The sequence below is a fragment of the Hemicordylus capensis genome, chromosome 5 (assembly GCF_027244095.1).
Source record: "Hemicordylus capensis ecotype Gifberg chromosome 5, rHemCap1.1.pri, whole genome shotgun sequence".
NCBI lineage: Eukaryota > Metazoa > Chordata > Lepidosauria > Squamata > Cordylidae > Hemicordylus > Hemicordylus capensis.
In genome coordinates, this window is record NC_069661.1 from 61,338,087 (window position 1) to 61,354,574 (window position 16,488).

The following is a 16,488-nucleotide window of genomic DNA, read 5'->3' on the forward strand; positions in this document are numbered from 1 at the left end:
GAAGACCTGAAATTTCTCTAAAAATGCAAATCATTTTGTGCCACACAAGTTAGACTGGGCAGCTAAAGCTCTTGGAGGAAGGCTCTTTCCCAGGGCTAATGTTGTTATACTCAGTGATGAAATAAATCGATTCCTTTATTATACCATCTCCTTCACTCTTTTTATTTCCTAGAAGAATGTAATCCAAGATACTAAAGAAACATTCTTCACCACTTGTTAATTTTGTTATTAATCCCCAATATTTCAAAATAAACACCATTAACACATGTAGAAAAGAAATCAATATAGATCTCTTCAACATCAGGTCAGTAAAAGGCAGATTTACTAGGAATCCAAGATGTAAAATACTGACAAACAAGACTAAGCCCTTGCTTATGTAGCAGAATTGTATACCAGTACAATATAAACCGGAAAGTATTTCAGGAGAGCAGACACACAGTACTTGTACTGCATTAAAGATGACCCCACAAGACCTTATTTACTGAGAAAGCTAAAGTATTTAATGTGAACACATGTCTTTAAAAATTTCATTCCTTAAGTCCGGACATTATTGTTAGTTCATGACAAAACACACACTGCAGATAGGCTTTTTATGTTGCATCCAGCAAAAATTACACTTAACATATATAAAGCAGGTCATAAAATAAATAAAACTACATTCTTAAAAGCCAGAAAATTGTGAAGTATGGTTATCACTTGTCCCCACTATTCAAGTGAGGGCCATGTGAAATAAAATCCACATATCTAGAAGCAGGTATTACTAAAATACATCTGATAAAAGTTCTTGGCAATTTTGTCATGTACTCTAAAGGTAACTTTAAATTTTTCTTCCTTAAGAGGAAACCTGACTTTTCACCAGATGTGTATTTTTTTGGTATGGTTTTGGATTTACAAAGGATTACAAAGAGCCCCTGGTGGCACAGTGGTAAAACTGCTACCCTGTAACCAGAAGGTTACAAGTTCGATCCTGACCAGGGGCTCAAGGTTGACTCAGCCTTCCATCCTTCTGAGGTCGGTAAAATGAGTACCCAGAATGTTGGGGGCAATATGCTAAATCATTGTAAACCGCTTAGAGAGCTCCGGCTATAGAGCGGTATATAAATGTAAGTGCTATTGCTATTTGATCTTTTGCTCTGGGTTCCTTTCAATGACCATGATTGAGAACAGTGCAACTATTTTTTTTTTTGTCTTGAGAGATTTTCCCAAGTTGTTTTTTACAACCCCCCAGAGGTTTTCTTCCTCTGCTAGAAGGAGTTTCTGGGGGAATCGAACTTGTGGATACAACCTATAAATTTTGTGCTATCCTTCTGGAATAGATAGGCCCTGAGAACCTTTGGTCTAACATATCCTTATTAACAATGGGGCAACTATAGCCCACACCTATCACCTCTGCACATTTGTATCCCTATCATATGAATAATCATCTTCAGGTTAACATTTTTATATTTTTAACCTGAGATGTTTTGTTAATACCTCTAGTATTAATACATGAAGTATTAATACATCTAGTTCAAGATTGTTATAAATGACTTGGATGAGGGAGTAGAGGGGATGCTTATCAAATCTGTAGACAACACAAAGCTGAGTGGCAGCGAATAACACCGTAGAAGACAACATCAAGATTAAAAACAATCTGGACAGGCTCGAACACTGGGCCAAAACCAACAAGATGAAGTTCAACAGAGATAGGTGTAAAGTTCTTCATTTAAGAAGGGGGAAAAAAAATCAAAAGCACAAGTATAGGATGAGCAGCACTCCATAAAATGTCTTAGTGGACCACAACTTGAGCATGAGCAAGCAGTGTGACACAGCTCCTAAAAAAGCTAATGCAGTCTTGGGCTTGGTTAACCGAGGCACAGGGTCCAGGTCACAAAAATGTATAGTTCTAGTCTATTCTGTGCTGGCCAGACCTCACTTGGAAGACTGTAAAGTCATCCACATGACGCTTTTTTGCTTGGTTGGGGTTGGGCTGGCGGGGAGGCAGGCTCATCCCTGCCTCCATGCAGACGGCCGCCCTTCCCCTGAGCGGCAGAGCCACGGTGAGGGGCAGAACTGGGAGCTGGAGAGGGAAGTCCTCCAGCACTCCACAATGCACCGCACTAGGAGCGTACCGCTTTGGGGGATTAAGCTGCTGCCGGGTGCTCCTGCTGCCACATGACTGGGGAGTGAGGTAGGAGGGTGTGCTTGCACCCTTCTACCTCACTATTACCCGGGCTACCCCAGTGCAGCATAATCGAGACTGAACCTGGCACTCCACATGATCAGCCCTACCCAGGTAGGGCTGTCCAAGCCTGGTTAGGGCTGCTCATGTGAACAACCTTTGTGTCTAGTTCTGGGCATAACATTTTAAGGATGACATTGATAACTGTCAGAGGAGGGCAACAAGGATGGTAAGGGGTCTGGAAACCAAGTCTTATGAGGAACTAAAAGGAGCTGCATATGTTTAGCTGGAGAAAAGAAGAATAAGGAATGGTATGATAACTGGCTCACAAGTCTCACAGCCTTAGGAGGACAGAGCAAAAGCGACATCCTCACAAGCGTCTAACATGTGAGGCTTGCTGCACAGCTGCAGTGCTTCTCTCCCTATCCCGCAAAAGCCCATTTTGCATCCAGGAAGAGGTTTGTGAGGGTTGCATAGCCCTCACAGACATCTTCTTGGATGGAAAAGAGCTTTTGTGGGATGGGGGTAGAAGTGAAAATTACTTCTCTCTCCCCATCTCCACACACTGCATCTGCGCAGCTAGCCTCACACACTGTTAGATTTTTGTGAGTACAGAGCTCTTGCTGCATCCTCCTAGGGCTGCACACTGTTTTCAAATATCTGAAGGGCTTTCAGAAGATGGAGAGGAGGACTTGTTTTCTGAGGGCAGGACTCTGGAACAGGGATGTGCATCAAACGGATTGTGCATTTTGTTTTAAATTCAAAACAAAATGCAGATGGCCAAAATGTTTAGTTGAAACACCAGGTTGTTTTGCTGGAACAAAACTCGGAATCTACAAAGAAACATCAGATAGACACCAGCAACAGTCACTGGAGGTACTGTGCTGGGGGTGGATAGGGCCAGTTACTCTCCTCCTGCTAAATAAAAGAGAATCACCACGTTAAAAGGTGCCTCTTTGCCAAGTTAGCGGGCAAACATATGATGTTACTGCAGAGCAAGCACTGTGTCTGGCAGTAGATTCTGGGTCAGTGATTCTTTTTTGGCCATTTTTGGGCTGTGTTTGAAATGTGTTCTGTGTTGGGAGACAGATTCCCTTTTACTGTGTGCTGCTGCAGTATTTTTCAAGGCATGGTAGCAAAATGCATTGCAAATTTCAATGCAAAATGCGTGTCTAGTGCACTCTATGAGTGCAGCTTGTTCCATTGTGTGGAACATACCCTGAACCTTGTCATACAGGATGCATTTGGCCTTTCTGGGGCTGCAGCCAGGCGAGTCATCTCCACTGAAGGCACTGAGCCCAGTCTGCTGTTGCCATGGGTGCTCTTGAGAACAGGTACCACAGGATAGCACCTTACGTCCACTGGAGTGAAAAGGGAAGATGGATGCTCAAGGGGAGGCAACTTGAGCTTGGCCTACCTGAACACCTGATCCCTCAGGATGTTCTAACTTGGCAGATGCTCATGGGGAGTCGGCGTAAGCTTGGCCAACCTGAACACCTGATCCTTCAAGATGTTCTGACTCCACCTTTCTCTTGCTCTAGTGCCTGTGGGAACAAGAGTCGACCATCCATCGCCTGGCAAGGAGGGGTGGTTTGGAAGTGTGTGATCTATGCACCCAGACTAGGTGCTCATTTTTGAAGTTGTATTGACACTTGAGCCATTCATTGTTGCCACAAACAGCTTGTGAGAGGGGCTGGTCGCACCACCACCAGCAGATGTCCCCCTGTTATCCTGCTGCCACCAGTGCACCGTGAGGGACAGGAAAGAAGTATGCAGCTCACTGCTGCTGGTCCACAGATCAGCAGAGAGTACATGTTTGTGGCAGGTGCTGCTAGGTGCAACAGCCCCAACATGGTCTCTCTACACACCCGGTACAGGGAGGGCACCACCCACCTGCTAAAGGTGGTGAGTGAGGAGATCTTATAGTTGGGGCAAGCAGTAGAAGCAGCAGGCTTAAGCTGGCATTCTCCACCACCTGGAATGGCTGGTTGTCCACAGTGATCATCTTGACAGTTGCCTGGGTGATGAGATGAGGCTTTGGGCGATCAGACGGCTTGCCCACCAACTGCATCTATTGCACAGACAACTTCCCCTGCTTGGGGGCAGGAGCAGGTGCCTTGCTTGCTGCTAATTGAGAGCACACCAGGCCTATTGCTGCCAGCAGGAGCAGGGCTTCCCAGGTGATGCTGTTGCAGGTGCTTCAATATCCCCAACATTGCAAGATGCTTAGGGTCCTTCACCATGCTGACCTGTGCCCTGCAGTGGGTACAGACAGCATGGGTTATGTTGCCAGGGCAGAGCTCAAAGTGGTCACACACCATGATGCCATCAGAGCAGATGGTACTGGGACTGCTGGTTCCTTCTGGGGGCCACCACTACCACTGTCCACGGTCCAGGGCTGAGAAGATCCAGGAAGCAAAATGACTTCCTCCTGCTCCTCCTCAGTTTCAGACTGGGGGGTGGGGTTCTTGCCAAGGGGGATTAGGGAGGATGGTGAGAATGGTGAGAATGATCTGGCTGGGTTAGCAGACAACACAATCATATCCTCCTCCATTGCCATAGGAAGAGCTTCTTCTCTGACAAGAGAGGAGCTTCCCCCTAATTCTAGCTTAGCTGCCACCAGTGGCTGTGTGCAGGACCACCCTGTTTCAGAAAGGTGAGCCTGTGCAGGCACAGCAGTGAGGACAACTTGTGGAGTAGGGCCCTCTTGACATCACCCACAACCAGCATCACCCCTCCCTCTGATTACCACTCTGCTCCTGCCTCTGCCTTGCACCCTCCTGGAGATCTTGGGGTTTTAAAAGTTCAGTTCAGTTCAGTTCAATTTATTGCAATCTTTGATTAGAAATACATTTCAATTCAAATAAAAATAACCTTAACAATAAATACATGTGTGTGTGGCAGAAATGAGCACTCAGTCTGGGTGGATAGGTCAAATTCAAGCTTTGATGGGGGGGGTGTTACCTTTAAAGTGGGTATTTAAAAAGGGGGTGTGGGGTCTGGAGTGGTCTATTCATGCTATGTGTGCCACACACAGTGGCTATCTATACTGCTGTAGTGCACACACAGAAGCTAGGCTTCATGCCCCCCCACCACCGCACTGAACAACAATGGGGTAAGTCTATGGAAAGGGAAGGGAAAGCAGATGATTGTGGCCTATCTTAACCCACCCCTCCTGTCCTATGGTCAGTGTTTCCTCTAACAGGGATTCCCAGATTCTGTTGACTACAACTCCCAGCATCCCCAGTTACAATAGCCTTTGCTTGGGGATTATGGGAGTTGTAGTCAACAACATCTGGGAATCTCTATTAGAGGGAACACTGCCTAGTACCTAATCCCTTCCCCCCCAAAAGGCCCTATTTAAGGAACTCTAACTTGACCAAGGCGGAGGGGCAGGGTTAACCTTCCAGTGTCTTCTGCTGGAGTCTGGCCAGATGCTGCTCCCAGAGACACTTGGGCTGAGCAGTCACTGGGACTCAACAGCTGGGGGTAGGACAGGTGGGCACCAGGCGGGCACCCACCGATCAAAAAAATAAAAAAGAAAGAGCTGGAAAACACACACATCAAAAAACACCAGGGAACAGAGAGAGCCTGGCAGGCTGGGCACCAAAAAGAAGTTACAGAACACACCAGTCTACAAAAACAAAAAATGAAGTCCAATCTAGGCACACAGCACACACAGGTGCAGCTTGGGACTGTAAAAGGGGTGGTGGTGGAACAGTCAGCACAGCACCCCAGTTATTAAAGCCATTGGGGGCTGGATACAAGAAGAAAATATCAGCAGAGAAGAAAAACAAACAAACCCACAGCAGTATTCAGTTTAAGCCAACCAAGCGGCTGGTACATTTTTTTTTAAATGGGGAAAAAAGCAGCTGGTTGGCACTACAAAAAGGAAGCGGGGTGGGGAGGAGAAGGTGACAGATAGGCCAGCAGGCACACTCTCTCTCTCTCTCCACTTGGCCAGGCTGGCCAGGCCACCACCACCAGTCTGCTCTCTGCTACTGCAATCTTTGATCCTCTACTCCTGACGTATCCCCTCCAAGAGAGGCGCACTATAAGGGCTATCTTTATTTCCTGTCCCTTTAAATACATGTTGAAACTCCCTACTTTGGTGTCCCCCCTCACTCCCTCCCCAGCCAATGGAGGCACAGTTGCCCATGACAACGATTTGTATAAAAAACAAGCCAACCAAGAAGCAAGGAGATTGCAAGCCAGTGCCAGAAAACCAATCAGCAAGGGAAAACAGGCTTCCAAAATGGTGCTTGAAATGTTGAAACAATCGAAACAGGTTGTTTTGTTCCAGACTTGAAACAGACCATATATTTAGAGGGCATTTTGTTTCATTCTTGAAACACTTGTAATGGCCCGTTTCGAGCTCAAACATTTCAATGTCAAAACGTTTTGCACATCCCTGCTCTGGAACAAATGGGTTACCTATGCGTAAGAGTGGTTGGGCAGTGGTACAGTCTGCCTTGCACAGCGAAGGGCTTTCCTTTACAGAAATTTTCAAACAGGCTGGATGGCCATTTATCAGTGATACTAGATCAGATACCTGTCCTAGGCTGGTGGTTGATCTAGACAACTTTCAAGGTCCCTCCCAACTCTATGGTTCTATAAAAAGTATGGTTTCCTTGTAAGGAAGAAAAATACAAGTAAACTTTGGAGTATGTGAAAAAATGACCAAGAGCCAAGCAGTGAACAAGTCTGCTTCTCAACTGATATAAGTGCAGTATTTATGACTCTTCTCTTAGAAGGAAATGTTGTTAGACCAGTAATTTTCAAAGGATATGGCACAGCACACTACTGTGACAAAAAACTGCTAGACATGTTGTATGTAAAAAATATGTTTTTTTACAGACATTGGACCACTGTTTTAAATACAATTGAATCCCTTAATCCCAATGTGGTTGGGCTGTGAAATAACCTCAGGAAAAGGGCTAGAGATGGACCCCACATCAGTCTCTGCTACAGCTGACAGGTACAGGGGAATCTAAGTATTTGCACATGTTCAGAGAATACAGATCCTTGCCTTGTTGCCTGAGTAGTGAGCCAGGGATTGATGTTCTGTTGGAACAACCATCTGAGCCAGTTTTTCTGATGGAACAAGCTCGGAACATTCCGAGTGTTCCGAGTGCCTTTTTGGAAGTCTCTTTTCCCCTTGTTGACTGGTTTTGGCAGTGCTTCCAATTGGCTTGCGATCTCCTTGCTTCTTGGTTGGCTTTTGTATGATAGCAAGCCAAACAAGAAGCAAGGAGATCACAAGCCAATAGGAAGCACTGCCAAAACCAGTCAGCAAGGAGAAAACAGGCCTCCAAAATGGTGCTCGGAACACTCACAAAGTTGCAACTTCAAACGGGGCCATTTTATTCCAAGCTTGAAACAAGCCTTTCATTTGAAGTGCATTCTGTTTCAAGCTCGAAACACTCAAAATGGCCCATTTCGAGTAGGAATGTTTAGAGTTCAAAATGTTCTGCACGTTCCTAATATATGCTGAACAACTGTATAACACCAAAAAGTGCCATACCTAGGAGGAGGCTGGACTATCTGAGATTCTTCCTCAGCACAGGAAATATCAGTTGCTGTTATTTTGGCATACAATACATCTGCTCTGACCAAACCTTTAGCAAGGTGGCTTAGTTCTTCCACCATTGTTCTGCTCTGTATTCCGAGATAATGAGACAAATACAGGAGCTTCACATTTTTCCAGTGCTTTACAAGTTTTAATTGTGTGACCTCAAATACAGGGATGATCAAGTCTTTGGGTCATAGATCAGAAAAATGGTCCAGAAAGAGGTTCAGAAGAAATTGTATGGGACCTGGTGTGATGAACTTGTCTGCTGTCTTTACAATAGTATGGAGTGCCCTTTCTTCTCTAATTATCAGGTACTGTACAAATGACTGGAGATTTGATGTGCCACACTCTTTAGATATTTGCAACATTCCATGATGTGACATATGTGTTGGAGAACTGCTCTTTAATTCACTATTCAGCTTTAGTTGGTACCTGTGGCTTGACTATTAACATATTGCAATGAAGTTAAATGGAAGGTCAGAATAATGTTCTTGGGAAATCCAAATGAGAAAGATTCCCCAAGTATACTGTTTTGACCTTATATTTCAAAAACCAGTGACATCATTTCTAAAGCTGGTTTCTGCTCAACTCTCATTAACAGAAGTTTTTTGAGAACTAATATATGCAAGTGAGTTTTAAATGCAGACTTTACTCACTGCATGCATAATCAATGTTGAAATAAGAGCAGCACTGAACGTTCATGGATTATATTATTTGAGCATGGGGGGTCAAAGCTGCCTTGTATTCCTTTGGGTTGGATCTGGGAATTGCAGGAGACTTTAGTTGAGCATTACCCCTAAACAGGGTTTTTTAAAATATGTTCATGTCTGTTGTTCCCCTTTCACTTACTCCATCTTTGGTGTAGTGTAGTATACATAATTTAAATAACCAGGGAATGTCTCTGGGCTTGAAACCACCTGCTGGCTTATATTAGCTAATTAATGGTGATTTATCTGAGTTACTAATTTGAGTAGAGCTGATTGCCTTCAGGAATTTTCGTGAACGTTCTAAGAATTTTGATTATAATTATGCTTATTTGATGGGCAGTCTACTTTAAATACTTTTAAAAATATTTGCCTGTCAGCAGAAAGGGTTTTTCTCCCATGCTGCTATTACAAATAAATGACCTTGTATTGTTTTCTGGTTCAGATAATATATATTCAGGTAGTTTGTTTGTTTATTCCTGTACTCAGTTGTATCTGTCTAGGTTCCTCACATTTTCTCTCTCATATTAGGGATTATTTGCCTAGTTTCCAAACAGTGACTGCTTGAAAAATAGTACTGATCTCATATCCAGAAAGCTTAATCATTTTCACAAAAACTAATATAGTAGATTCATTTTAGCCAAACTTCTCTGTCATGCTGGCCCGATTCCCATGGCCTTAAAGTGTGAATTTAATGGCAGTACAATCTCAGAGGTAGAAATATAATAGAAACCTCTCAGCCTATTGGATCTATGTAATTTCTCTTTCTCTCTTCTGGTCTCAGTGTCTCTTAAGGCAATCTGCTCTGAAGATAGCAAAGAAAGCTAGCCATTTCTTTTACTGTGATCCCTTTGCTACTTATACTAAACAAAGAATCAACTCCCCAGATAGGGTATCCAGTAGACATCTGTTAAATACACAATCCTAGAGGGAAGTTTACTCTATTAACAGGGTTATTCTTTTGCTCTACATTTAAGAGAATCTCTCTGTTTTATTTTGCTTTTCAGAAAAGACATGATTGCCATTTTAAAAACAAAATGAAAACCTTCTCATTTTTAACATGTATAGATAGGATTTTTGTTTTTACCATACCAGATTAGAATGCTTTGCTCATATACCAGCATGTACTGGGGGATCCACAAGACTGTGACATATGCAGCCGATGCCAATTACATTAGCCCTATCAAAGAGAGCACTCTATATTCTTAGCACTGAGTTCAGTAGGGATACTCAAGCTGAGATCCTCTGGGCGAAGCCAAAGGCTACGATCTAGCAAAGAAATCTATATGAATGGCTTTTCCTTCATCAGTCAACCAACATATTAATAATAATGTTAATAAGTGTGGAGGAATAGATGCAGCAGAGGAGAGAAACAACCAGCAATAACTATGAGGCACATGTGTTCAGCATTTCACCTCATGATCCATAGGAAGCTGCTTTATATAGAGTCCTACCATTGCTCTATCCAGCTCAATAGTGTCCACACTGAATGGTAGTGGCTCCCCAAGATGTCAGGCATGGGCCTTTTTCAGCCCTACCCAGAGATGTGAAGAACTGAATCTAGGACCTTCTTCATGCAGATGCTCTACCATTGAGCTGTTCCTGTGCCAACATCCCAAAGACATGGGCAGAAACAGGGCTGGGGCAAGGGAGAAGCTCCTGCCTCCCTTAGCCACAGTCTGTGCCTCCTCAGAATTCCTTGCCTTACCTTGAACAATGGCCACTAGTGCCAGCCTTAGGCATAGTCATATCTGAAGTGAAAGGGCAAACAGGCACCCTTTCCCAAACAGGAGTGTAACTATATTTGAGCAGATGGGTTCAAAGGAGCCAGGGCCCTAGCTCCTGAAGGCCCCCACAGCTCCATCCCTCTCCATTTTCTTCATTATCTCCCTCACTCCAAGGGGCCACTAGGGGGAGGGGGAAACACAGGCCCCATCTCCCCTAGCTATGCCCCTGTTCCCAAAACATTTTAATGGCACATGGAAGGAGGTGGTAGAGAAGGGAAAGTGGAGTCTCCTTTGGACTTGTTGCCCAAAGGACTTGTGAGGAAATGTAGACAAAGAATGAAGAGAGAAATGTGCTGACATGCCATTTTATCAATATAGTAAATGGGGAAATTCAGATGTGTGGTAAAGTATCAGGGCCTTCTAAGCACCAAGGCAGTGACAGAGCTGAGCATATCAATCTCCATTCCAGTTATATTCCAGGTGGATGTTCTTTACTCTGAACTACTCTGTTATGGATTGTACAGTTTCAGTCTACCCTTTTGCCATCTCCTCTGATTCTTTTTCACATACCCTCTTGAGAATGTAACTTCTTTCTCTTAGGTCTTTTGATTTTCCAAACCTTCCAATATCCTTTGATGTGGTGCCCTCTGATCTCTCTTCATTACGACTACAGATCTCTACCTGACCTTTCACCTACCACACTTCTAAATTCACCTTCCTTCTCTGTAGGTAGCAGAAATTATAATAGAGGAGTTATTTACTCTTCTTGGATTAGTTTAATCATCTTCAGCTAGTTCAACAGATTTATTTTTTTGATTGTAGCCACAAAATTTCCATGCACATTTCAGGAAGTTACACCTGTAGGTGTTAACCTTGTTATTCTTATCTGAAATAACCAATATTTTGACAATATAGCTTGCCTCCTGCCCCTTGTAGAACTAACTTAATGCTAGTGACCAAAAGCCAGCTTCAAGAGAAAGGATTTACAAAAGCCCATGCAAAAATCAATATTTTCAAGGGGAGCAACTTCTTCTTCTACTAGTACTACTAACATTTATATACCACTTTTCAACAGAAGTTCACAAAGCAGTTTACACTCACTAACTAACTAACTAACTAGCTAGCTAGCTAGCTAACTAACTATTAGTTGGTTCACTGTCCAAAAAGGGCCCACAATCTAAAAAGTAACATAAGGTAATTCGCAACAGTCACTGGAGGAATACTGTGCTGGGGTTGCATAGGGCCAGTTGCTCTCCCCCTGTAAGAGAATCACCACTTTTAAAAGTACCTCTTTGCTCAGATCCAAAAGGCAACCAGCTGAAGCTCACACTGAAGCTCACATGGTCAGGGTATGTGGGAGGGGTGGACACCTTTGAAACACTGAATTAGGTCCCAGGAAAGAGTGTGCTGCAAATTATTATTATTATTTACACAGTCAGACAGGTGTTATTGGCAGGTTTGTTTTATCCAGACATCGAGTCCTTCCCAAGGACCTGGGATGCCAGAATTTTATTGTCAGTTGTTGCTGTTGTTATAGATATCGTCGCAGAATATAGGCTGTTCCCAGTAAAGTTGCTTTTTGTAATTGGCTGATGGTGATTTCTGTGGCCCCTATGGTGTTGAGGTGCTCTTCAAGGTCTTTTGGAACTGCACCCAGGGCGTCAATTACCACTGGGATTATTTGGGTCTTTTTCTGCCACAGCCTTTCAATTTCAATTTGTAGATCTTTGTCTTTTGTGATTTTTTTCTATTTCTTTTTCTTCTATTCTGCTATCCCCTGGTATTGCTATGTCGATTATTTTCACTTGTTTTTCTTTCTTCTCAACTACAGTTATATCTGGTGTATTGTGTGGCAGATGTTTGTCTGTTTGTAGTCGGAAGTCCCATAATATTTTTGCATCTTCGTTTTCTACAACTTTTTCAATGTTATGGTCCAACCAATCTTTGGCTACAAGTAGCTTATATTTTTTGCAGATGTTCCAGTGTATCATCCCTGCTACCTTGTCATGCCTTTGTTTGTACTCAGTCTGTGCGATCTTTTTACAACAGCTGATTAGGTGGTCCACTGTTTCATCTGCTTCTTGACAAAGGTGGCACTTGCTGTTTGTTGTTGACTTTTCTACTTTTGGTCTTATTGCATTTGTTCTTAGTGCCTGTTCTTGTGCAGCCAGTATTAAACCCTCTGTTCCTTTCTTCAAGTTGTCATTCTTAAGCCATTGCCAGGTCTTGGTGTTGTCTGATTTTCCACTTATATTGTGCAAATATTGACCATGCAGTGGCTTATTTCTCCATGTTTCTGCTCGGTTCTTGACTTGTTCTTTCTTGTAGGCCTGCTTTGTTTCATTGGTGTTGAATAGTTTCTCATTCTTGACCATTTTAAGTGCATCTTCTTCACTGTCCTTGATATATTCTTCAAGGCCTCTTTTCTCCTCCTCTGCTGTTTGATGGACTTGCAGCATTCCTCTTCCACCTGAGCTGCGAGGGAGCTATAGCTTATCTACATCAGTGCGGGGGTGCAGAGCATGATTGATGGTCATGATTTTCCTGGTCTTACGATCTAGCTTCTCTAGCTCTGCCTGGGTCCAGTCTATTATTCCTGCAGTGTATCTGATAACAGGTATAGCCCATGTGTTTATGGCTTGTATGGTATTCCTGCCATTGAGTTTGGACTTTAGGATTTTCTGACTCTCCTGATGTATTCACTTCCAATTTTTCTTTTAACTTCAGCGTGTGCAATGTTATCAGCCTGGAGAACGCCCAAGTATTTGTGGTGTTCTTTCTCTTCCAGGTTCATGATGTTGCTTCCATCGGGCAGTTCTATTCCTTCTGTTTTTCTTATTTTCCCTCTGTTCATTATTAATGCAGCACACTTGTCTAGTCCAAACTCCATTGCTATATCGTGACTGAATATACGGACAGTGTTTAGCAGTGATTCGATTTCTGACTGAGACTTTCCATACAACATCAGATCGTCCATTTACAGAAGATGGTTTATTTTACTTGATGTAAAATTTAGATGTTTGGTATCCGAGGCCTGTTTTGTTTAGTATTTGTGAAAGTGGAGTCATGGCGATTACAAACAACAGAGGGGATAGTGAGTCCCCTTGGAAAATACCTCTTTTAATGCTAACCTGTCCAAGTGTCTCGCCATTGATTGTTAACTGTGTACTCCACATGCTCATTGCTTTTTTAAATAAATATTTGAATGTTTTTGCTGACACCAGTTGTTTCTCAACATTTTAGTATCCATGTGTGAGGCAACGAGTCGAAGGCTTTCTTGTAGTCAATCCATGCAAGGCTTAGATTTGTTTTTCTTCTCTTGCAATTTTCTAAAATCATTTTGTCAATCAGCAGCTGGTCTTTTGTGCCTCTGGTGTTCAGGCAATTTCCGTTCTGTTCAACTGGAAGCTGTTTGTTAGTTAATAAATGTTGCATTACTTCATCTGCGATTATTCCAGTTAATAATTTGAACATGGTTGGCAGGCAGGTTATCGGTCTATAATTACTTGGAACTGCACCGTTTGCTGGGTCTTTCATTATGACATGAGATTTCCCAGTTGTTAGCCATTGTTCAATATCACCTCCTTGCAAAATGTGATTGAACTGTTTTGATAGTTGTTTATGGAGGCTTGTTAGGTGTTTAAACCAAAAGCCATGCAGATCATCGTTGCCTGGTGCAGTCCAATTTTTAATTTTCTTTCCTCTTTCACTTATTAATTCTGGTGTTATTATTAGATCTTGCATTTGTTGGTTACATTTTTCGACCTCTTTCACCCAGCCTGCTTTTTTATTATAATCTATTGGATTGTCCCATAATTTCCGCCAGAATTGCACTGTTTCTTCTTTATTTGGTGTTTCTATGTTTCTTGCAATTTCTCCTTCTATGCTTTGGAAGAAACGTCTCTGATTCGACTGGAATTGGAGATTCTGCCTGTGTTGTGTAATTCTGGCTTCGTATCTGCTAATCTTCTTTGACACTGCTGTTATTTGCTGCTTTATTATTTCCAGGACTTCTCTAATTTTCCTTGAATCTAGGTGGTATTTTTGGATCAGATTCTGTTTAGTGTTTTCATTCTTCAGCTTCTTGTCTTTCATATCTTTCAGTTTACTAGCATCTGATCTAAGCCTGGAGATTTTATTTTCTAATCTGATCTTCCATTTACAGTAGGTGATGTACTACTTTCTTTTTTTTACAGGTCCACTGATCTTATATCCTAGCTCTTGTGTTGTTATTGTTGCTGCACTGTACACTAGTTGGTTTGTTTCTTGCAAATTATTGGTTGTTATTTCTGCAAGTGCAGCATTGACATCTTTTAATGCCTGAGCAAGTTGTTTTTTGGCAACTGTTTTTAGAGCTGGAAGTCGAAACCTGGTAGTTGTTTGGTTCATGTGCTCAGTTATTTTTTGCCTTGGTTCTTGTTGCTTTTCTGTTAAACGGCATTCGGGTTTTTGAGGTGAAGGCAAAGGGGAGGTTGCCTGGTTTTGATTTTCAAACAGTTCAGCAACAGTGGCATCCTCTATTTCCAACACCTCCTCCACCTGCGCCTGAGCAACTTCTTCAATTGGTGGTAATTCTTCTTCCATATCTTGAGCCTGTCTTGCTCTTTGTGGTTCTTCCAGCTCAACTCCTGTGAATCCTTATTATGAATCTTCTCTGGTCTGCTAGCCTTTGTTCTGTTATTTCTGTATCTGGATGCTTCTCTTTCCAAATTTGGTACATTCTTTTTAAATAACCTCTTCTAGTTGGACTAGACTTGTAATAGCAGATCATTATTTCCTTGTTGGCATTTTCTGTATATTTTTTTCGGTTAAGCGACGTTTCTTCCAGTAACTTTGCTGTCTCCAGCCCTGGTTGCTCAACTGAAGATCTTGAGTCCTGTTGCCCACTTGCCACCAGATGTCCAGGAACTATAGCATCTGGCGCGGTCCTTGTTGACCCGGGCGACGACTGATCCGGTATAGATTTATTAAAGTTATGTCTCACCATATTGTTGATGGGAGAGGCACTCTTTGTCTGGCTCCTCTGGTGAGACCTGTCCAGTATGGTTGGACCTCTGGCATAGCTCTCACCTTCCTCAGAGCATGCAAGCCCCACAACCACGCCAAGGTAGTGCCTCACTGGGGGATTATTATTATTATTACTATTATTATTATTAATTCAATTTCTATACCACCCTTCCAAAAATGGCTCAGGGCAGTTTACACCGAAAAATAATAAATGAATAAGTTGGATCCCTGTCCCCAAAGGGCTCACAATCTAAAAGAAACACAAGATAGACACCAGCAACAATTACTGGAGGTACTGTGCTGGGGGTGGATAGGGCTAGTTACTCTCCCCTTGCTAGAGAGAAACACCACGTTAAAAGGTGCCTTTTTGCCAAATTAACAGGGGTTGATGACCATGACGCAAATGACACTAAAGCTCCATCCCCTCCTGGGATCTCAGCCCACCAAGGTTCACTAAATACCTTGGGTTTAATTTGAAGCTGGATGGGGCAAACTAGTCACACCAATATGTGCCTGGGTGAACAGCCTAATTAGTGTAGTAAATGCAACCAGTTACAACACCTGGATTAGTTGTCTCTGGTTATGGAATTCCTTCCTAGTGCCACACACACAAAACCTTAAGGCTCTTCATAAACATTGCATGGTTTTTCTGCTTAAAGAAACATTTGAGAGCCATATATATATATATATATATATATATATATATATATATATATATATATATATTTGCATATTGAATATTTTAGTTAGAAGCTGAACAGAGCCCTTTGGGAGGATGGAAGGGATAAGTAAATATTAAGTTATTTTACACTATATTGTATGAGTATCCAGACATCGGTACATTCTTACATGTTTTTGTGTGAAAGACTGTTCCTGCATTCATTTAAAAAGTGAACTTGGGCACAGTCCCCTCAAATGCATCGTACAGATAGGAAGTATACTGCTTTACCTGTATACATGTGAATAACTGTATCTGTGTACAGATCTGTACCTACCTGTGTCCACTCGTTGTATGACATTATGTGTGAATAGGAGAGATCTATTCAGAAGAAATAGGTGGTGGGAGAACTGAACCACAACTCCATTCAGTATCACAAAGATATCATAGTCTGTAGTGTGCATATCCAATTTATTTTTATTTATTTATTTTTCACATTTATATCCCGCTCTTCCTCCAAGGAGCCCAGAGTGGTTTACTACATACTTGAGTTTCTCCTCACAACAACCCTGTGAAGTAGGTTAGGCTGAGAGTGATGTGACTGGCCCAGAGTCACCCAGCTAGTATCATGGCTGAATGGGGATTTGAACTCGGGTCTC

General features: G+C 42.5%; 1 protein-coding gene across 7 annotated transcripts in view; it reads right to left on the reverse strand.

The window, feature by feature from the left end:
- Positions 1–16,488, reverse strand: part of TTC29 (tetratricopeptide repeat domain 29) — a 195,116-nt gene that overhangs the window by 16,585 nt on the left and 162,043 nt on the right. The gene's annotated exons all lie outside the window — the stretch shown is intronic.